Raw genomic sequence first — 22,714 nt, 5'->3', positions numbered from 1 at the left:
TGCGGTCTTTTCTGGAGATCTTGTAGCCTTCGGGGATGGCAGTGGCGATGTCAGGGGCCGAGGAGGCGTTCATCCAGGTCTCCGTGATGAAGGCGACGTCCGGTGCTATGGAGTCCAGGAGGTCCCAGAGTTCAATGGCGTGTTTGTGGACGGTGCGAACGTTGACTAGGATGCACTTGAGGTGGTTGATGGCGCGTGGGCTTGTGGTCGTGGTTGTTGCGTGGTGGAAAGTGCGTTTGCAGGAGTTGCAGGCGAAGGGTCCATGGGTGCATTTGGGGTGAGCTTGGAAGCAGGTGTTGGAGCGTCCTGGGTTGAGGGCGTGGAGGGTGGTGGGGTCGTAGCGGGTCAGCGGGGCTTGGGAGAGCTGGGGACCAGGGGTCGTGGAGCTGGGCGCCGGCCAGGCGCGGACGGGCGCAGACGGGCTTGCCTCTGTTGTTTGATAGCCCATATCCCAGGAACAGTACACTAAGAAAGGCAATCTTACTTTTTTTAAAGTTGAATTGGTAACCGAGGTCTGCAAATCCCAAAATGATCCGATCGACTCTTACAAGATTAATGTTGAGGTCGTCGTCTGTGAGATATATGTCATCCACATTGGATAACGCCTCGAAATCAATATCATGTAATATTGATGTTACACAGGTTGAAAATAGCCCCGGGCTGTTTTTATAGCCTTGAGGTAAACGACAAAAGCGTTTCTGAGAGCCAAATGAGAACGCGCTCAGGTCCCAACTTTAATGTGCTAAGTTATGGCAGAAAAAGCCATTAGATATGTCTAATGTTGTTTTATATTTTTTACGCACTATGTTGTTTCTTAGTGCCGTGCTATGTGAGTTTTGTATAGCATATGTGTGTGTATGGATATTTAGATGTCTATAATCAATGACTATTCTGTAGGAATGGTCTGTCTTTGCATCGGGGAATAAGGGGTTATTCATTGCAGATGTACAGGGCTCAATCACTCCCTGGTACTCAAGCTGGGTGAGGATTCCCCCCCACCGGAGCTTTCACTTCATGTTTAACAGGATATTATGGCTGTGGTTGGGGTGTGGACCTAACGGGAATAACATGACAAGGAGAATCCTTGTCCCAACATACATGATTGCAGTGTAACGCAGGTGCCTGCGCTGAAGCCCATTTTTTTTTCTGCTTCCGGAACAAGCTCAGAGAAAGAAGGCAAAATTACATCTTCCCCATGCAGGAGCTTACGGACATGTTCATGTGGCCAGTCTCTTTCAGTCAATAGGATGTCACTTGTGAGTTCATCCCAAAATATCACACCAATGGTGCGCTCCACGTCTCCCTCTATATGAATTTTTAAATAATAAACCCTATCGGTGGGAGTATGCGGCCGTCCGCAGTTTCAACTGCAATAAAATAACTAGTTGCTGTCGCATCCAGATGATCTTTCAGACTCTGGCGACATATCGTGACCTCTGCTGCGCTGTCTAACAGAGTCACTGCCCATGTCTTGTTCCTTAACAGTGTTCTCAAGTGTACTGGCATTTTTAGCTGTCAGTGCTGCCACCTTTTTCTTTTTAAACTGTGGTTTTTGCTGAGGAGTCTTTTCTTCTTTTTTAATGGTAGACTTCTGTGAGTCTTTCTTTTGTTTCACGTATTCAGGATGTCGATCAGGACGGCCCCCTCTCCCACTACGTCTATCCGGTGTGTCCTGAAAGGAACGAGAGGGACGTGAATATATCTGTCAGGAGTTTTGATATTCTCCCTATTGCTGAGATTGTATCTCCTTTCGGAGTTCTCCGGGCGTGGAGAATCAGCTCTCTTATTTCTTCTGTCTTTAAATTCTTTTTGTTTTTCCCAGCGCTTCTTAGAGCCCTCTTGTGCCTGCTTTGTACCTTCCTTAAGGGCGGTACCTTGAATCTCCAATTTCTTTGGTTTGGCTCCCAAACTATCCCGCCCTGTACTAATATAGGTGTCAGAAATTTTTTTTGGCAGCTGTCTCTCTTGTTCCAAGTGTTAAGTTTCCCGAAGACGCTGGCGTATTGCTGGTGCTACCGCTTCCCCTTTATTATTACTGAGTATTATTGAGGAAACCTCGTCAAAGTTACGCATTCATTTCATCCCCAAATCCAAGGCTGGTGCAGCCCCATGCTCATTCTGTATTTGTTTTAACACTTCCGGTAAATTGGCAAGTGTCGGGATACCATGTGTGGTAGTATACATGGCATTGAAGACTGTACCCCAAGTGGCACAGTCATCCACCGAGGGAACCATTCCAAAGGGCAAGCACATAGTGAGCAGTCTATGTTTTTCCTGTGGTCCCGTATGGGGAAACACAGCTTCCAGCTGATTAGTTTTCTGAGCAATCCAGAACTGTATTTTTTCCCATTCTGTGGGTACTTTACTCATGATAGTATGCACTGTTTGTGGATTAATCCCTGTAGCCAATTGGTAACCACCAGGTGCTGGCGGTGCTGGAGGCCCTGGTGTGGTGTTCAAAGTTTGCATTACGAACTGAACTACTAATCTATATAATAATGTCACTAATTCCGTATATAAATCTCACAGATCTGCTATTGACCTATTTTGTATGCCTGGGTGAGGTGTGTATGTGGCAAACATAGGCCACGTTTGTCCATCATTACTTAAAGGACCTAGCCTCACTCTTTGTAATACATGTGGTAGGGCGCCCTCAAACCAGTTCTGGTGCTCTTGGTATGTGAGCTATATTTCATGATACTGGGATGCTAGGTACCATTGAGGTACGTTTGCAATTTCATATATGTGGAACGTATGTTTTCTTTGGTCTACCTCAGGAAAGGTGACCCAACAATAAAATGTTTCTGTTTGGTATGCTTTATTAGCTTCTATTATAAGAGTAACATCTCCGCCCTCATCTGTAAGGCCATGCGCTAATAAGTGTTGTGTTAGTGCTTGTCTAGCACTCTCAGGAATGTCAATGCCGTTAGCCAGATTTGTTTAGAAAAACAGAACACCAAATGGGAAGTAAAGTCCTTTTATGAGTTCGAGCTCGAACAACCTACAGCTTACTAGACTACGGACGTCTCCGTATAATGGTACTTAGGGTATCTGTTGTCTGTGAGACAGTGATAGTTGAGGTATCCGTAAATTAGTGCCTAAACACCATCGTTAGTGGCGCCATGTCGTAGTTTGGACTCTTGCTCTGGGCAAGACTGCTGGTTTAAGGATGACAGTACTTTTGTTTGTAGGCGACTATGCCTGTCCTACAGCAAGTCACAGCTGTTGTCCCAACCCTTCCGGCTCACTAGCAGCACCTCACCAAAAACAATAGTAAAAGGTGATTTGTGGCAGCCTTTACGCATGAACTCAAGAACCAGACATCTCAGGGAGTGTCGTGGTTAAACGGAGATTACCCCTTTTTCACAGATACATTATGTCTAATCCAAACATGGGCAATAACGAAGATGCAGTAAAGTTTCAATAGTTTTTACTTAACACAACTGCAATTTGCAATATGTTGCATGGGCTGCAATGATTAGGATAATGAACAGTGCAAGAAACAGAATTGTGAAAATGAGAGTCATTATTATAAAGACCCCCACCATCTTGCAATAGCATGTTAAAGACATAAGACGTGTAATATGTCCTAATACCCTAACATGGTAGGCCTACCCTCCTACCTAAAGGAGAGCTGGGTTTGTTAAACCTAATCTGCCAGTGCCATATCCATGAGAGGAGCCCCCCAACCCTTGTTACCTTGGAATGAGGTCTCTATCTCAGACTACGCAGGGACACGAAGACTGGGTCAGCGTCAAAACGACATGCAGCATCAATATCAGCGATGGTGGCGATGCCCTCTGGTCGGCATCCTTCTGATTATCTGTCTAAAGTGCAATGTATTTATACAGATCTACCAGGACCCCTGATGTAGGTGTGTTCCCAAACAATAGATAACAGACATGCTTGGAACGGCAATTATTATAAACAAATCGCTCGAAAGTATAGAGAGGGAAATCCCTAAGTGTGAACACCTACTGTTTGTTTGTCTTTGTCACTTGATCTTGACACCTTAGCGCGGTGGCACTGATAATGCAAAGCATAACATGTGGCCTAACTATAAACAAGCCAGGCATCTTGGATGAATTAAATAATTAAATGGGCTAAGACGGAGCACGCTAAGTAGGTTAAAAGTCACTAGGTGACGAGGGCACGAATCTGCAAGCCAAAGGCTAAGCTAACTCCTGTTATCCCATTAAAACAAACAAGGATTCACTACAGCGCCACCTTGCACTGCATTTGCGCTTTTTTTTTTTTACGCAAATGTGGCGTTAAGCTGGCATTTCCCCTGAACCACATTTACAAAGTGGCACAATACATGCATTGCACCACTTTGTAACCTCTTGCACCACATCATTCCTGCGCAAGGCATAATGTATGCAAGGGGGCGTGCTGCGCAAGGAAATTTAACTAGTTTCACTGCACCATTTGTCCTGTCATTTTATATGCCTGCTCAGAGCAAGCGTTAAAATGACGCACCCATTTAAATCAATTGGCCTCCTTGCACTTTGCTATACTAGCATCAACAGTTTTGACACTAGTGTAGCAAAGCACTACAATAGCATCAAAAATGTTGATGCAATGTTTCTAACCACCAGTATGGTGTGCCGTATGTTAAATACGGTGCAACCATGGTGTTGTTAGGTGCCAGTAGGGAAGCGCAGAAAAAGTGCCACATCACAGCTGATGCGCCACTTTTTCATAAATGTGGGCCTCAAATTTTCTATCAAGGGGATAGTTTCTATTTATGCAGTAAGTGCAGTGGCATTTGTGGTTGAGAGATCTGAGAGGGCCAATCGAACCCTGTTTATTTGCAACTCAAGCAGCCACCGCGGACCAGTTTCTTCATTGCCCCTGTGCTCATGAACCACTGGCTACCCCACTTTTGTTGTCACTCTTGTATCTTTCACATCAATGAACTGGTGTACATAAAAGATACCTTGTTATACTCACAACACGTTGAGGGATGCATGTCATGTAAGATCCATTCTAGCACAACTACACACACTGGTTGCACCCTTAGTTAGAAAAATGTGTTTCTATGTTTGTTCAGTAAAATGGTGGGGTTATCATCACATACAAAATATTCAAATGCACTGGGAGACAATGAAAGTTGCCTTGAACTGGTCCACTTTTGCATCTGTTAAATAAAGCTTACAAGCTTTTTATAAAAAACCTATCTTGAATGTCATTTTAGTGTGGATGCCCATGCCTCTGCGTTCTCTACTCGTGCCATTTAATGCAGCAATGATCCAGCCACTCGTTTGGTGCACTCAATTGCTTATTCCTCACACAGACTACAGCCAAAGGTAATTATGCTATAACAGACAAGGAAGTCGTCTTTGAGGACTAGAGACACAACCTATTGGGGGATAAGCATACTGCAACGGTCCTCAGAAAATCTGCAGTAAAGTCAGCCCCGGCCCGCACATCGTGGAATCATCGTTGGATACTTGTATTTCCAGTCTTTTATTTTAGAATTCTTCTGTATTAACATGGCTGCTGCTCTTTCTTAAAACATGGAATCTGGTTGTGTGTTTCCTTCTCCATCCGAACTCAGTTCAACCCTCTAGTTCCTGGAGTCACCATAGGGTGTAAACTTCCCATTGGACTCAAACATGGGTTTGGGTTTACTGTATCCACAGCTCTTTATGCAACTCTGTGCCTTCTAGCGAGTGGTATGCATTGTGGTGATGCTCGCTAGTGAATACTGCTCCAATCACAAAGACACTTGCAGATGACCCACAGTGATCTCCTTTTTAGGTTTCGCCTGCACAGCACTTGCGCTGTGGTGAAATCTTTTGTATCTGATAAAAAAAAATCTTAAAAGGACCTTTCAGCTCACCCATAGTCTTCCTGTTACTTACCATTGGTAGTTTTCATCAATCACTCTCCTTTTCTTGATTATTATTAGTCAGCAGCAGGCTCTGACGTCATCAGGCTACACTTCCTCTCTTCTTTCAGTCGGCTTTGGCTGGTCCCTGGAGCTTGGCCGAAGTACTCTTTCTGGTTGGTGATGAGTGGCTGGCAGTCAGTTTCCTTCCGCTAACCACACGCTTATGAGGTACTTTGTAAAAAATTGAATTTCATGGCCATCCTTTTCCGACATCCATGTGCTACTTTACCTTTCACACTGTCCATTGTTTGTGCTGTCACCTCCCACTGCTGTTTTTCCCACACTCCCTTCTGTTTATTTACCACCCCCTTCCACTGGTCGTTCTTTATTTTAGCTTTTTTTTTTCAGCTTTACACAGTGCAAACTCGACCCCCTTCACATGAGCACCAGTTGCGTTACAAACACGGCACACAGAACCAGCGGGGAGTCAGGCGCAGGTAACAGCCTTCTGTTTTCACCCCGGAGGGGACTGCTAATTAGCGCTCCGCCGCCTTCATGCTCAACTCGCATTTCCGTGGGTTATGGTCCTTACAGCACGGAATAAGGGCGATCTTCATCCCAAGCACTGCTTGGAGCCCTGCTGAGTGTGTCCTTAACCACCCTTAGGGGAGGGCTAATGAGCGCTCCACTGCCTTGGTCTCATCGGAGTCACAAACAGTGTCATGGCTCCGGAGATCTTACTGAGTAAGTCTGGTCATGGCGCTATCTTCCAGCGCTACTGGCAAGGGAAGTTCTGAGTTTATACTCGGGCCCTGGTTTAACAGTGGAATCTATTCTCTTTACCCGAGTCCGAATTGTGACCAAACACTGCAGCTCCTTGTATTTACAAACACTGTGCACACGTAACCCAAACTGAGAGCATTTTATCTACCCTACCCACCCCCCACCATCACCACAACTTCGACTGGCAGCGTCACCTTTATCATTTTATACGCTGAGCAGTGAGCTGGCCGAGTCTAAACAAATAAGTGACATAAATCTGCATTCAGGACAAGTTTTATCATATTCTCAGTGAAGACAGTGTTTATTTTCATGAATTAAAAAAAATTGATATTTCATGTTGTTTTATCATTCTGCCGAGAAAAAAACAACTTTGGTGAAGCATCAGACATTTGCCTTTCACCTTCGCCTATTATTAAAGGGCAGCTTTTAATGGCTTCTTCACACTAATAGGTATCCCAGAAGTGTCTTGTGCTGAACAACATTCACTCAAAGTCACTTAAACAGTGCCTGACTCTCTCTAGAGAAGCAGTGGCAGAGAGGTGTCGCAGTGTGACCCTCTGCACAGAATGTTACATGGCTGTGCTTCATTGCGCGCATTCGTACCTATCAAATTATCTTAAATTCAGCCATGTTCAGTCATCCCCACCACTCAGACACATCTGCCTTTAAGTTTTCCACCAAACTATACTGTTGCATTCTTTCACCCCACTGTCAAGTGCTCTGAAGTATCCTAAATGAGTCACATACTGCTTTCAAACACTGCTTAATAACTGAAGAAGTAAACCGATACACTTAAAATAGATGTGGATCAGTACACAGAGTAATGCACATAAAATGTTGATATCATCACACCCAGGGAGCGGGAGGGGTGCAGGGTGTCAGCATGCTATGCAAAGGCTAGACTATGTAACACATGGAACACACAGGTCTTAACAGCTCATAAGGTCTGTCAGCCCAATCTGTCTCACTATTTGCCCTTCCAATACACATTCAATCATTGTGCCCTGGTGCCTGGACCAATAAGCGTGATTGTTATGTCCACATGGCACAGTGATACACATATCATCCCTTAGCCTATCACATAACTAGACACATGCACATACAAATTCTGTCATTTGCAAAAAATGACATCATAACATCTAAGTGTTCTATAGTGTAAACACATGCGCACAACTATTGTACTGCTTTGTGCATAGACTGGTATGCATCTGCCTACATTAATGCACACCTGACTGTGAGCCATAGTGCAGCTTGAGACACCTACCTGAGTTGCTCAATGGATCACAGGGCTGACACGTGTACATTGGCACTATCAATATTCGTGTGCATTTGCAAAGCTTTGGAAGAGTACATGTGCAGGGAATGCTCAGGCTGCAGCACAGAGTGCAAGCACCGTCAGTGCCAGGGTGTGCATAGTGCAGGCAGAATTCTGAGACACATAGACTCCGAGGAGGTGCAGCATGCTATGTAATATAAAAGAGACTGCTTATGCTTATCCACCTTTTATATCCTGCCACATTCCATGCTCAGGGCAATTTCCCAGCCCGGGGCATTCTCCGGGACAAGGGAAGATGAAAGTGGGCATTCCAGGTGCGACAGGCTGTGTGGCATGTTGGTTGGGCTTGCAGAGTCCCCTCAGGCTGGGTGCCACCATTGACAGCGATCAGACTCTGAATACACACCCATTAACCCCCACCAAGTTTCCTCCCCCCGCACCACAGGTCAGACCCCTCGATATCCCCAAACCCCTCTCAGCACCCTCGGCTCTTACACAAGAAAAGGAAAAAGCATTGGCAAAGCTAATAGGTCTCGCCTATGCAAAATCTATTGGCTGTGTCAGTGTCATAGCACTTTTTTCACTTTAAATTATATACTGCACAGCAGCTCAACCGCTCTGCAATATGTAAAAAAAAAACATTGACAAAGTTAATACAATTTGCATAGGCAAAACCTATTGGCTTTGCCAATGCTTGTTGAACTTGATATAGCCAAAACTTTGTTGCATTAGTTAGCTTAGTATTCAGTGTACGATATACCAAGACCACCATTGGTGGGTCACAGGACACAGTGCCAAGAGACCGGGTTGTGTTAATTGCAACAACTAAAAACAGAAAACGCAGCATGCCGCCTTCTTCGAACTCATGCAAGTATTTGTACTACAGGCTTAGTTTTGTTATTTGTGGTAAATTACTGCTGTGAAGATATTATTAAAGTCCAATAGGAGATTCCTTGCAAGTGCATTAATTTAGGTGGGCTGGCATTGGTCTAAATTTCTATTCATTATAGTCTAATGGAAATCACTGACCCTTTGTTTCTCGTAACTGACAGCCCCCTTCCTCTCTCCCCACCTGGCCAGAGTTCCCCCTCCAGTCTGCACGGGTACTTTAACCGCCACAAGGTGTCTGCGGGATATACAAGAGAATGTATGCTTCTATAGAGAAAAATGTGGCATGAGCGTCATGATATTATTATAAATAATTTGTAAATTGAAGATTTTTGTGTATCTAGACATTTTAGAGGAATGCGTATTCATCTAAACTAGTACACTTCCCACCATAACTTCCAACGGAAGCCCTAACGTTTACTCGGAGGTATCAGCTCAGTATGCACAGTATTTGGTAAAGCAAAGAACTCTGACTTAGCTGTAAGATAACATGTTATCTCCTACTTGCAGCTTAAATAAATGCAGGATAGCTAAATTCAGTATTTATTAAATAAAGCAATAAATAAATAAAGACATAGATTCAATAAAGTGATAGAGGACTAAATGGAACAAATGTCTTTACAAGAAGCACAGCATGTAATCAATAGTTTCTTTTATTGTTAGAAATGTGCTTTTTAGTGGCTTTGTTTAACCACATTTTTTTCTAGTGCTTGGGTATTAAAGAGCATGCTTTTCTATTCTGGTGAAGGTCCTCTTTTAGCCAGTGAAGATTTTATTCCATATTAGTTACCTACTTCTACTTAACCTTGGCAACACTCGAGGTTTTTTGCATTTGAAAGTACTAATACAATAAGGACCATTTCTTCCTAGGATGGAAGGACTAATACCAGAACAGCAAGTACCCTCCATCATAGAAAGAGCGCACTCATTTGCGAAGGGTATTCTGTGCAATTCACGCCTTCATTACTGCAGGTATATGTTGGCAGTACGGACAGAGCTAGTCTTATCTTGGGTAGTGTATATATGGAGAAGCAGGTGCTGTCCTCTAGACTCACCTGTGTGCTCCCAGGGGACCTCCGGATTACTGTGCTGATGGATTAATTAAGGCCTCCCTGTAACAGGGAAACCAGTTGGGGTGTCCCTGGGCACATCTAAGCTACTGGGCCTCAGTCAAGGTGATTCAATCAATTTACCACTGATGTCCTGGGGTTTACCACTGCGGTCACTGATCGAAAAAGCACTAAGTATACCACTTGTGATCATCAAGAAAGTGGGGAAAACAGTCAGAAGCTTACTTAAGGAGGTGGCGTGGGTTTAGATACTTAGAACTCAATAAGTCTACATTATGAACGTGTAACAGATTTCCACGCCAGTATTTTCAATTTATCTATAAAAATTACTTTATTCTACCAGTATGACAGTGTTTCCCAAACTGTGGGTTACACCCCACTGGTAGTTTGCCAGCCGACTTTTAGTGGGTTGTAAAAATCCAAGCAATAAAGACTCCTTTAAAGTCTGTATTTATTGTGTTATATTTGCTGCGCTTAAAAGACAGAGGTCAAATGTTAGGCTATGTCTTCTGATAAATGTTTTATTTTTTAACATGTGGATTGGTGTTCACAAACTCTTCTCACTTTGTAGCCAGAGAAAGAAAAGTAAATTAAAATATGTTACAATCTTTGTGGGGGTATAGGGAGATTGAAAGCAAAGGCTGTAGGGTGTCATTTTTTAAACACACATAAAATGTAAATACCTGCAAAATGAGAACTGTACACATTCAGCAGTTAGGAAAGCAAAAATGAAGCACTTTTGTTGCAATTCTGAAGTGTGATGTAAACAAAGATTTTGATAGGATCAAAACAAATGAAGACACCTCACTTGATGATGTCCAATTGATAAATATTCAATGAATCCTGATTTCCACACATTATCATTTGTGTGCGATATAGTGTTACAGTAACACTGTATGTCTGTGCAAATTTAGTGGATATGTCAATGAAAAATTTGCTGTCTGTAAATGGCGGTGCACTACCGCACAATCCATTAGTTACTTAAAAAAAAACACCTACTTCACATCCATTCAAACTAGGTGGGACCCAAAAATTTCTTGTTCTAAAACTTAGGTCATGGTTCAAAAAAATGTTAAAAGCTCTGCTATATGTAATACTACTAAGGAAGCAAGAGATGAACAGCCACAGTAGTTCTAATAACTACAGATTAAACACGAGGAATATAGGAAGTCTGAACTGGTGGTGGCTCACTGTGGTGTAATGAGCAGTTTTCGTTCTGTAAGAGACCAAAAGTCAGTCTCTGAGTACTTCCGTGGTTGTATGGCCCTTGAAATCATGTAGTTCATGCTCAGTGGATCCTCATTCAGGTGCTTGTACTCGGCAAGAGCTTTTTTACCTGATGGTGATGCAGTAAAGCTTCAGGTCTGGGCCAATTGAGTGGGACCAACCACCTCATTACCCAGCACTGCCCTGTCCCAGAAGTTTACAACAGGTGTACGGGTGCAGATAGGTCCTGGTTAGACTGGGAAATGCCCACTGTTCTTGGAGTATTCATTTCAGGTGGAAATAAATGTGCTGACCAAACAAAGAGTACCATCCTCCCACAGGTCCTTGAGGAATGGTGAGGCGGGAGTTCATAGGAGCAAAAACAATGTCAATAGAGCCTGTTCTCCATTATCACAGACAGCATGCCAATGTGGGGGGGAGGTGAAAGGTTGCAGGGTTACTTTTTTTATTGGTCAAAGAGTTTGGGTCACAACATCAACACTGGATTAGCAGTTTCTTTTTCTTAGTGCAGTGCACCTCTGAGTTGCAGAAGAACCAGGCCAAGGATGTGTGGGTTTAGGCAAACAGGAATTCCCACAGCCCATGCCTGCAATCCCACCAGTATCAGAGCAGGCAGCAGGGCAAAGGACCCTTAAAGCCTAGATGTAGCAACAAAGGACATGCATCAACTACCATGCGCTGACCAGGTGCAGTTCTCACTTCAGTTGCTAAGGTGAATATGTTCCACTGGTCAGCTCCTTCACCAGGCAGCTATAACTAGGCCTCTACTGTAGGAGGATGCCTCCTGCTAGAATATCTTCAACACCCCTCTCTTATCAGATAAGACAGACTTATTTCCAAAGCAGACTCATGCCACTTTCAGCAGATCTTTGCAGACTTCTTCAGGTGATATCCTTTCACCTCACTTGGAAACTGAGACAATTATCCAACACTAACAGGTATTCCTGACACGAGTTGGTGAGAAGCCTTGGAAAAAACTGATCTGAAATTGCAGTCCCTCTTTTATGCTGGACTTGAAGGCTCTGTGTGTGTATTTTGTGGGTGTAGCCCTAGGACTGGATCAAGGCTTTTCTTCTGTTCTGTTTTCTTAAGCAGCTCATCCATCCTCTTTGCCTTCAGGTGGTCGTTTTCAGATGGGTTAATACTGGCAATCTCTGCTTGGAGAACCAGCAGCACTTGCACAACAGGGGAGGGAGCCCTCACACTTCTGAAAAATCAACCTTTTTCTTCAGGACAGCAATCTTAGAGTAACAAATGGGCAGGCCCAGGAAAAAGGCTAACCTTGCATTTCTAAAGAGAACATTGTCTCCAAACTCCTCACACCCTCCACCAATCAATAGGGGTAAAAAACTGGAAAAGACAAAAGAGCAGGACACAGTAAAAAAGCCATATTTGGACATCTAAAATAATCACTTTCTCCATCCTTCCCACACCTCTGAGTCAGACTGTTCATAAAGGCTACAGGAATGCAAGCAGTGCATATTGAAGATCTAGCAGGCTCATTCCAATCTCCGTATTGTGCCGCATGTTTAGAGCAGAAATTCAAGTTGGATTCCACTGAGAGCCATAAACATTCATAACACACATACTCTTGATTCCTATTATCCTGCACACCAGTCCAAAATAATGCTCTCCACCCATGTACACACAAGGTAACAAAGAACCTGATTGCATAAGACTGGGCAGAAGCTTTGTTCCATTGTGGCCAATAGACCACTTACTGTTCTTCCAGCAATAAGAAAAACACTTGTTCTGCCTTTAGCAATTATTATGCTGCTACCACAGCCAGTTGTGAGTAATCCAGTGGGCTGATGGCAACTGTGGTTCTTAGGAAAAGCATGCATGGTGTGGGTCTCCCGAACAAGGAGTCTCGCTCTGAGTCTCATGATTTTAAGTAACACGATCCTAAGCATACATGAATGATGGTAATGTGTGCTGAGGCAAAAAACAGTTCACAAACTAGACTGTAATGGCCATACTGGCCATCAGGTGCTTGCCTGGGAAGCTGGAAGGTTGGGGGGGGTGCTTTTGTGCAGTGTAGGAGTTTTTTTTTTTTTTTTTTTTAAGTTTCAAAAGTTTTATTAAGAATATATAAGGCGATACATACAGCATATAAACAAACTGTAAAGCTTTCAAAACATTGTTTTTGTTCTTTTACCACAATTATTTCCATTGTGAGCATATATGCATGTACTGTCAGGTAGGTAAAAATTCCCAGTTGCATAGTTGAGTTTTGTACCCTTATTTTGAAGAAAAGTGGAGAACAGGTGGGGGGGATGTAAAGGGAGGGGGAGCGAGGATAGGGTTGTGTGGGAGGGGTTGATCTTGGTATAGGGGAGAGACAAAATAGTCATATGAAATGGGGAGGGGAGAGAAGGGGAAGAAAGAAGAAGAAAGAGGAAGGGTAATCGCGGGGAATGTAGAATGAAGAGACTCGAGGTAGGCAGGGGGTCTTTGTATCCTGAGACTAGCTTGTTCAGGCCTAAGAGTAGATCGTTCTGTACTGCTCCGTCTGTAGCAAGTTATTATCTAGGGGTAGATAGTATGTATATTAGATATGGTAAGGTCGGTTAGAGAGTGTCTACGTCTTATGTGAGTTGATTTCTCAGTCCTTGTTTGTGTTAGGAAGCGACTTGTAGTACTATGTTGGGTAGTTCAGGGTCTCGTGCGTATGACAAGATTAGAGGCCTGTGGATTGATAGAGAGAGAGAAAAAAGAGAGAAAGGGGAGAGGATAGCGTAGCTAGGAAGAGAGGGAGGGGACAGTAGGAGATTAAATGTGTTTCCGGAGTCTAGGATTCTCAGAGGGTGATTGGTAATTGATATTCCCTGATCATTGATCATTGAACATTGATCATCCGTTGGTCATCCACCAGCCGCTTCATGGTCTCTTCAAGAATGGGCGCCAGACCTCCTCAAATTGTTCTGCTTGGTCCTGTAGGTTATAAATCACTCGTTCATGGGTAGCCGTTTGATACATGGCCATCATCCATTCTATGGGTGTGGGGGCAATGCTAGATCTCCAGTGCCGGAGTATGCATATTTTGGCCGTGGCAAGCGCCGTGTGGATTAATCGTTTATGTGCCCGCGATAGGGACGGATACGGACGAATGTCATGTAGAATGATAAATGCTGGTGGGGTCGGTTTTGGTATCTGTATGAAGCTGATAAGGCAAGGCGTACCGCGTCCCATAGTGACTGTACCGTTGGACAGTGGCATAAAATATGAAGTTGGTCACAATATGGCTCTGTGCATCTCCAACAGTTCGCGTGAGGTATCAGCCCTGCCCTGAAGAGTTTAACGGGGGGTCCAGTACCACCCCTGAAGGATTATAAATAGGCAAAATTTCAGGCGTGCTTCACATACGCCCCTGTCGAGGGCTTCTAGTATGTCTGGCCATTCTTCGTCCGTGTAGGTTACCTCTAGTATATCCTGCCACTTTAAGCGTAGTCGTTCAAGTAAAGGCTGAGAGTAAAGGTGGTTAGTTAATTCGGCATAGAGGCCAGCCAAGACGCCTTTTTGTCGGCCCCATTTCTGAAGATAGGTGACGATGGGTGAGGTTTTGAGCATCCACGGGGGGGTTCCTAATGTTCTCCGCATACAGTGTTTGAGCTGTAGATATCGCCACTCCTGGTTACTTTGGATGCCGAATTCTTCCTGGAGGGAGGCGAATGTGCGGAAGCTATCTCCATCTATTATGTGAGATATATTGTGGATACCTGCCTCGGACCATTGGGGCCATCTGAGAATATTCCCTCCTATTTTAATGCTTTTATTCCCTGCTATGGGAGCCTGAGTATGCAGGGAGGGGTGTACTCCTAGTAGTCGATGGGCTCTGCACCACGCTGTGTTTGTAGCCTTGAGGATGGGGTTAGCTAAGGGAACATGGTCGTCGTATGTTCCTCCCATCTCCGTATACTGTCCATATAGGAGTTTCTCTGTGATCACCCATTGCGGTGGATCGGCTATATCCGGAACTGTATATATTAGCTGTGAGAGTTGTAGGGCCAGAGAGTATTGTTCTACCGAGGGTAGTCCTAATCCTCCGTAGAGCCGTCGTGCCAGTATTATTGCAGGTTTCAGTCTTGGCCGTGAGGAGCCCCAGGCTAAGGCCCTTATGGATGCGTCTATTAATCGGAGTGAGGAAAGAGGTATCTGTAGGGGGAGCATGCCTAGCACGTATGTGAAGCGTGGTAAGGTGACCATTCTGACCGCCTGTGTCCTGCCCCACATGGACAGGCCTAGTAGGGACCATTTGGCAAAGTCTTGTTTCATTTTAGATATAAGGGGGTCTATGTTGTCCCTGACCATATGTTCTAGACCTCTGTTAATGAACGTTCCTAAATATTTAAGGCGGGTCGGGGTCCATTTGAATTGGAGGCCATGTATCGCTGCCCTCGTCGTTATGCGGGATAATGGTAGTGCCTCACTTTTATCCCAGTTTACCCGATATCCGGATAGGGATGCGAAGTCTTCTATAGTGGAAAGTAGTGCTGGGAGCGAGGTTTCTAGATCGGACATTGTTAACAGAATGTCGTCTGCGTAGAGATATATTTTGGATATGCCCCCGGTGATATGGATCCCTTTTATTTGGTGAGAATTTCGTATGGTGGCAGCTAGGGGTTCCATGGCCAATAAAAATAGAAGTGGCGACAAGGGGCATCCCTGGTGTGTGCCCCTTCCGATAGGGAATGGGTCTGACATGATGCCCCCACAGTTAACCTGTGCTGTGGGATGGTCATATAATAAACGCACTTTAGAGATAAATTGTTCCCCCAGGCCAAAATGTTTCATGGTTGTGAATAGGTAGGACCACTCAATGCGGTCGAATGCTTTCTCCGCGTCTAGGGACAGGGCTAGGGCTTCGTCAGGTAATTGTATGGATTCTAACAGTGTATGGCAAAGAGTTCGCATATGATTTCTGGAGGTACGGCCTGGTACAAATCCTACTTGGGTATTGTGAATCAATGATGGTATCACCTTGCGTAGCCGCGCTGCTAGAACACTGGCTAGGAGTTTGACATCCCCGTTCAAAAGGGAGATAGGACGGTAACTGCCGCAAAGAAGGGGGTCTCTCCCTGGATTAGGCAAGATGACAATCGTGGCTTTATTGGATAGAGCGCCCAGGGAGCCTTCTTGACATGCTTCCGTCAGTGCTTCATGTACTGCGGTTATTGCCTCTTCCCCAGCCCATTTATAGAATTCCGCAGGGAATCCGTCCTCTCCTGGTGATTTATGGTAGGGGAGGCTTGTTATAACTTGGGTTATCTCTTCTTTGCTTATGTTACCGTCCAAGAGGGCCCTGCCTGCCTCAGACAGACGGGGCAGATTGGCCGCGGTAAGGAATGTCTCCATTTGTGTTTGATCTGTCGTTGTTTCAGGAGTGTACAAATGTCGGTAGTACTTGGCGAACTCGTTTACAATGTCTTGTGGGTGAGTTAGTACTGCTCCTGAAGAAGATGTTATGGCCGCAATGGCAGAGGCTGCCTCTCTTTGTCGGAGCTGCGCCGCTAGTAGGCGACCTGCTTTTTCCCCTTGTTCGTAATGGCGGCCTCGCAATTTTTGCAGTGCGTATTCCGCCTGAGATGTATAGAGTTCATTGTGTGCCATGCAGTGTAGGAGTTTTAAAAGCACTGCATAATTCCTTGCATAGTCAACAGTTTTCAGGCAAGAGTAAAAGTGTCAAGATACCTTTGGTGATCAATGTACCTGCTAAGGAGGGGTCAGGGTTTTGTTTAGTGGCAGTTTTAACTCACCTAAGGTAGCACAGAGGATTAATCAGCCTGCTACAATAAAAGTGTACTATGCAGATGAATAAACAGTATTTTATTTGCATAGCACAGTGGGGTACTGCTTTCATCACAGAGCTTCTTTTGTTACTGTGCAGTTCATAAGTTACAATAATAAAATGAACTTCCTTCAAAGAGCTGCATGCAAGCTGCATGACACAGGTTAGAAAGTTAGGATTTTTTCCTAGTATTGGTTTACCCTAATTTTGATAAAAAGTCAACCCTAGCCACTGTTACATTCTGAATCCTGAATTTATGCTTCCACAGACCAAGCACTCTTAAAAAATGCCTATCATTATGGATGACATGAATCGTACACCTTGTAGTTCCCTTTGTCAGCAACTTCGGTACAATGATTTGCACAGGTAAGATTCATTGTCTCTGTATGTGTGTGTAATGTAAAGTGCTCCAACTCCTTATGCTGCTTAGAGTGTCACTATAAAACAGGAGAGATAAGAGGCATTGTTATTGGGTGATGGTGAGGAAACTTTGAACAGGCCCAATAAAGATTGTTGTAGCCTTGTGCATGTGAGTAATCATGTACTATGCTTTAAAAACGAACACATTAACTATATATAATCAGAAGTGTGTTGTAGAATGCATCATTTTTGCCATTTTCCAAATTTTATTTTGGGGTTGCGTGTAGAACTCACCAAGCCTCATTGTAGAGGTCAGGCTTGCTCGCTATGCTCCCTATGGCGGCTGGTCTGAAAAAAAAGAGCCAGGGCTGCTTTGGATCCCTAGTCTGGCCCCGGTAACAAACACCCCAGCGACTAACTCTTGGGTACATTATTGCAGGGGCAAACTCTAGCAACATCATGCAGAAAACCTTGTCATCCCATTGCCACCTTTGAGAGTTATACAGCACAAAAGTGATGAGTGAATTTGCTTTAGTTAATCTCAGCCCATCTTATGAATTCTTGGATGCATTCATTATTTTGTTTAGCTTGCTTGTGTCATCTTAGACAAGGATACCTTTTTGTTTCTCTCAGTGGAACCCTCCTGCCAGTTGACAAATTTCCAATAGGCTCTCCATTGAAATGGCAGGCCAAAGTGGCTTGGCAGAAAGGAAAACTGCTCCCTCAGAAAATATTTACTTTATGTAATTGCTCCCAGCCTCTCAGGTGTGCAGTTACAATGCACCCACCCATATGAAAAATATTTGTTTTAATGAGGACTTTTATTTCAGTGAACACATACTTAGAAAATGGCCATCTTTAACAAAATATCTTAAGGTGATCACCCATAGTTATTGTTGATGATGTCAATTCACTCACCACATGGGTTTTATCTTTTTCCTGTAAGGAATCAAAATGGTTGTATGACAGAACCACGCAGGCCTTTTAAACATATGCTTTTACAACGTGGTTTAAACAACGAATGCATCTTTATCACACATTCCTGAACCATGCACATCTTTACAATGACTTGCTTTAGGGGGCGCTGGACTTTGGAATAGTATAATTTACTATTCCAATTCCAGTCTGCGCTACTGTAGGGAAGGTGTTGGACTTAAAATCCAACAGTAGTCCAGCAGCACGTTCCCTAAAACAAGTAATTGTAAAGATCTGCATGGTTCAGTAATGCGCAGTAAAGACACATTTGCTGTTGAGACTGCATTGTTAAGGAACTGCATGGTTCCCATTGCGTAGTAAATGCTGTTTCCCAATCAAAATCTATTTTTGATAGGCAAATGACAAGTCAAGTGATATTTCCATCAAAGAAGGAAGTGGCATACTTGTGGTGAGTGTGGTGTTTGTTGTGAAGTGGTGGACTCCAAATGAGATCTCCTGTTGTGGTCAATAAAAATTATTATATCACACTACTTCTTGAGCAACGCTGTTATTAAAGAGGCCATCCCCAAAAGCACCCTCAATGAGTGCACTCCCAGAAACTGGAATGCCTTTTTGTAGGAGGCTGGCTCTCCATATAATGTACAAAAATGATATGCACTGTGCGGAGAGTCCAAGCAGCCTCTCCTTGGTTTATATAGTTGACAACTAGACCACTTATTGCCCTGATCTTCATTGTAGTTTCGTCAAGCAGTTAGGCCAATCTTGGAGAAGTGCTAAGCATTTGTTTTACTCACAGTGTCAGTAGATGTGGACACACACTCAACAGAATAACTCTAGACCAATTTACAAAATGCAGATTTTTATAAAACTTTTAAGACCAAGATCATCAAAATTGGGTAAGTAGTTTTTAAGTCATGATTTTTGTCAAAAACTAATATTTTTGTGCAAATTACGTACCATAGGAGTCAATAGGAGACATTTCTAAAAATGCATATAAAATCAGGCAATGTGTTTACTGAAGTCTTGTTTTGTTTTTAGGTCGAGGTCATTGAGATGTCCTGTGGACCAGCTGTTGAAGGTTGGGTGGCTCCCGGTTTTCGTCATGAGCAGCCGCAGAAAAGTCCTTGGGCTGGCATAAGACCACTGTGGGGGACCATTAGAACACAGCTGGTTCTCTGGTGCAGGGCTCAGGGAGGCCGGGTGCTGAGCAGATAGGTGAGCCAAGAGCTGTACGCAAAGATGCCCTTGGAAGCAGCAGGAAGGTCACTTTGAGGGTGGATTGCAGTCAGCAGGGCCATTCTGGGGGATGATTTTTATGTATCCTGAAGTTGGTTGACTAGGACTTGCTCCAGGTCCTTAAAAAGTCTGGAGTGGACTTTTCTGATGTGTGTTCGACATTGGGGGTCCAGTATCAAGGGCTATTGCACAGTTCAGCCACTGAAGGTCGCAGTGCCGCCAAACTTGACAGACTTGCAGGATTTGTCCTCTGAGTCCATTGCGTGGAATTTGGTCTGGTGGCTGTGTCCAGTTCCTTGGCCAGCATCTCGTCAATGAACTGCACTTCACTGGTCTTTTGCTTCTTTGTTGCAAGGAGTGAAGCCTTCACTCTGGAGGGAGATTTTGGGTGTTTTTTAGAAGGGTGGAGGTCCTCTGGGGTTTTGTAGAGTCCGTCTGATGTTCATGCAACCCCTACGTGGCAATTGTTGAGTCCTAAATACAGAAGTCAGGTTTTGGCACCTTTTTCTTTGTCAGGCATGAATTCAGTTCTCAAGCCTTGGGTCTTCTTTGTTGCTGGCCTTCTTGTGTCCTTGGAATCTGATCTGCAGGCCTAGGGGTGCCCACTAAATACTGCATTTAGTGGGCAATTAGGGGACTCCCTGGTACTGACCAATGGCTCATTTACCTTATGGTGGCTACACCCTCTATGTGGTCACTTCCCTATCCCTGGATGGCTATTTGCTACCACACAAAATGGAGGAAAATGAATCAGAGGGGTCAACTTGCTTGCAACACTTTTGGGGTGGTGCAAGCTGGGGGTGGCCACTCCTCCTGTATTTTATGCAATTTCCCACTGTTGATCCCACCAAAACTGGGGGTTTGCCACAGGGCTGCCATCTGCTGCTAGCAGCAGGGCTGATGTCCAAGTTTCAAAGCCAGCAAGCCATTTGAAGCCCTCTGGCAGGGCAGTGCACATTCCTGGGAGAGGTGATATAACACATCTGTCCAGGAAGGGCTTTGTTTTCTGAACCCAGAGAGCACAGGCTCTCACCCTAGGGTTCCAGAATTTTGTCTGGTGGTGGCAGGCCGGGTGTGACCAGCCAGCAACCATGCGAGGGTTAATTAGTTTTTTCTAGGGGGCGGGTGGTTCTTGGGTACATTTTGCAATAAATCTAACACTGGTACTAGTTTGGATTTATTGTTCTGAGTTCTTTGATACCAATAAACCCGTGGTTCAGAATGGCCATCATGTAGCTGTAAAACTCGTACTATCCAGTGTCCAGCACATGTGTTTAAAATGTCTGCTCTGTTCACTTACTATGTCCCAGATTTAGCAAGGACACAGTAGGGGCGTATTTCTCATGCATCTATGCCCACACATGCATTATAGTGTACCCTGCCTTAGGCCTGGAAGGCCTGCCAGAGGGGTGGCTTACCTATACTACATGCAGTGTGTAGTGGACAGGTTACATAGGCTGTGTGCCATGTCAGTTTTGCATTTTAGGATTGCACCAGGACACTCAGTCTGCAATGGCACTGCTGGGTGCATTGTCCCTGAGGGTTTTACAATCTATGCTGCTGCCCTCAGGGTCCTACCCTTAGTTCCCTATGCCCTGGGCACCTACGTACCATTTAGTAGGGACTTATGGTGGCAGCTATAGGTGTTGCCAATTGTGCCAATGCATCACAACAGCACTAACAACTTAGAAACCACATCAAATACCAGTAAAACATGGGGGGTGGGCTAACCATGTCAAAAGAGGCACTTTCTCACACTTTTTAACCCATGTCAGACTTGTGCCTTCTCTTCCCATATTAACTAACAGACTAAGAGATCAACTACTATACTTAGCGCAATTGCTTCCTTGGCTACATGATGATAATTTATACCCCACTGATATTACATTCTACTTCACTTTTGTAGTCCTGATAGACACAAATGTATTTATCAATGACACAATATATCACATCTGAACCGTCACACCACCACAAACTGCCTAGTGTCGTTGTAATGATGTAATGCTATCACTGCTAATTTATATTCCTTAATAACTACTGATTAGTTATGTAACTCAACTTATAGGTGCATTATTCCAATGCTGTGTATTTTCTGAATGGAAAAGCATACATATTTGCCCTGCTGGTCTTACGTACATATTTTCGTTGTTCTGTGTCATCTTTGACGTGGTGCAAGTTCTGTCGTTTTGCACTCTAAATGAACTTTCAAGGTAAAGCGCTCTGTCACATGTCTGAGGTTTAGCAGTACTAAGTTGAGCACTATTAAATACATAAGTAAAACACAGTTTGAATAATCGATGTAATTTTTTTATGCTTATAGGTTCACCAATACATTTTCAATATATTTTCGAGGATTCGAGCTGATTCACCAATATTGTTTCAAAACACGTTCTCATATCAATCAGTGAAAAAGTTTCAGTGTCAAAGGTGCACACACTTCATTACAATATTTTAAGAATTCAGTGGTATTGTGAAACTAAAATCGCATTCTTCAATGTCTCCTCTTATTTAAATGGGCATGCTTTGGCATGCATTCAGGAAGTGAAGCTGTAGAGGCTCAATATACCTAGGTGTGTGATTCCACTATCAAACAGTGTATTCATTTGATTGGTTCAATAAAGCGTCAGGATTATTCTACGGTAAGGTACCAGCAGTCAAATCTTGGAGACTTGCCCATCAGGCATCAATAGACCAGCAGGAAAAGGATAAGTTTAGTACACAACATTTCATCATCCTACAACTCTTCTCTGCGAGAAGAATTAAGGTCACTTTGTGGTCTGAAAATCAGCAAGTGGTTTCTCTGCAGAATGCTGTTCGAAGATCCACTTTGTATGCCAGACTAGAATACCAAATTGTTTAGCTATTCCTCAATGCGAGCTTCGAAAAAATTAAATTCAAACACATATTGTGCACGCCACTATCCACGTGTTTTTTTCCAGTCCCGCTGCTTTGTTCAGCAGATAGTTCCGACATCCATTTTGTATATTTTGTGAGCAATAGTTCACAAATCCTAACTTGAGAAATGCCAGTGCCTGCTCGAGGACATTGAGTACATTAACATACAATCTCAAATTACCATTGCCTCCTCCTCACCTTCTTCTTAATCCTTATGCAAATGAGAAAAACTAGGTCCACCACTTCAGAATATGGCATCCTTCTTGTAAAGCATTTTCCTTTTCCATATTATCCTCTTTAATCCAACCCTCCCCATTTCCTTAAAAGGTTCATGTACACTTCTCAGGTCCTATTTGTGCTTTGTGGGCTAGTGTGGTGTCTTGTATGTCCCCATTCCCCATATGTCCAACTGGTGTATG

This window comes from Pleurodeles waltl, chromosome 1_1, assembly GCF_031143425.1.
Source record: "Pleurodeles waltl isolate 20211129_DDA chromosome 1_1, aPleWal1.hap1.20221129, whole genome shotgun sequence".
NCBI lineage: Eukaryota > Metazoa > Chordata > Amphibia > Caudata > Salamandridae > Pleurodeles > Pleurodeles waltl.
The sequence above is the reverse complement of the archived record's forward strand: the minus strand, read 5'-3'. Positions refer to the sequence as shown.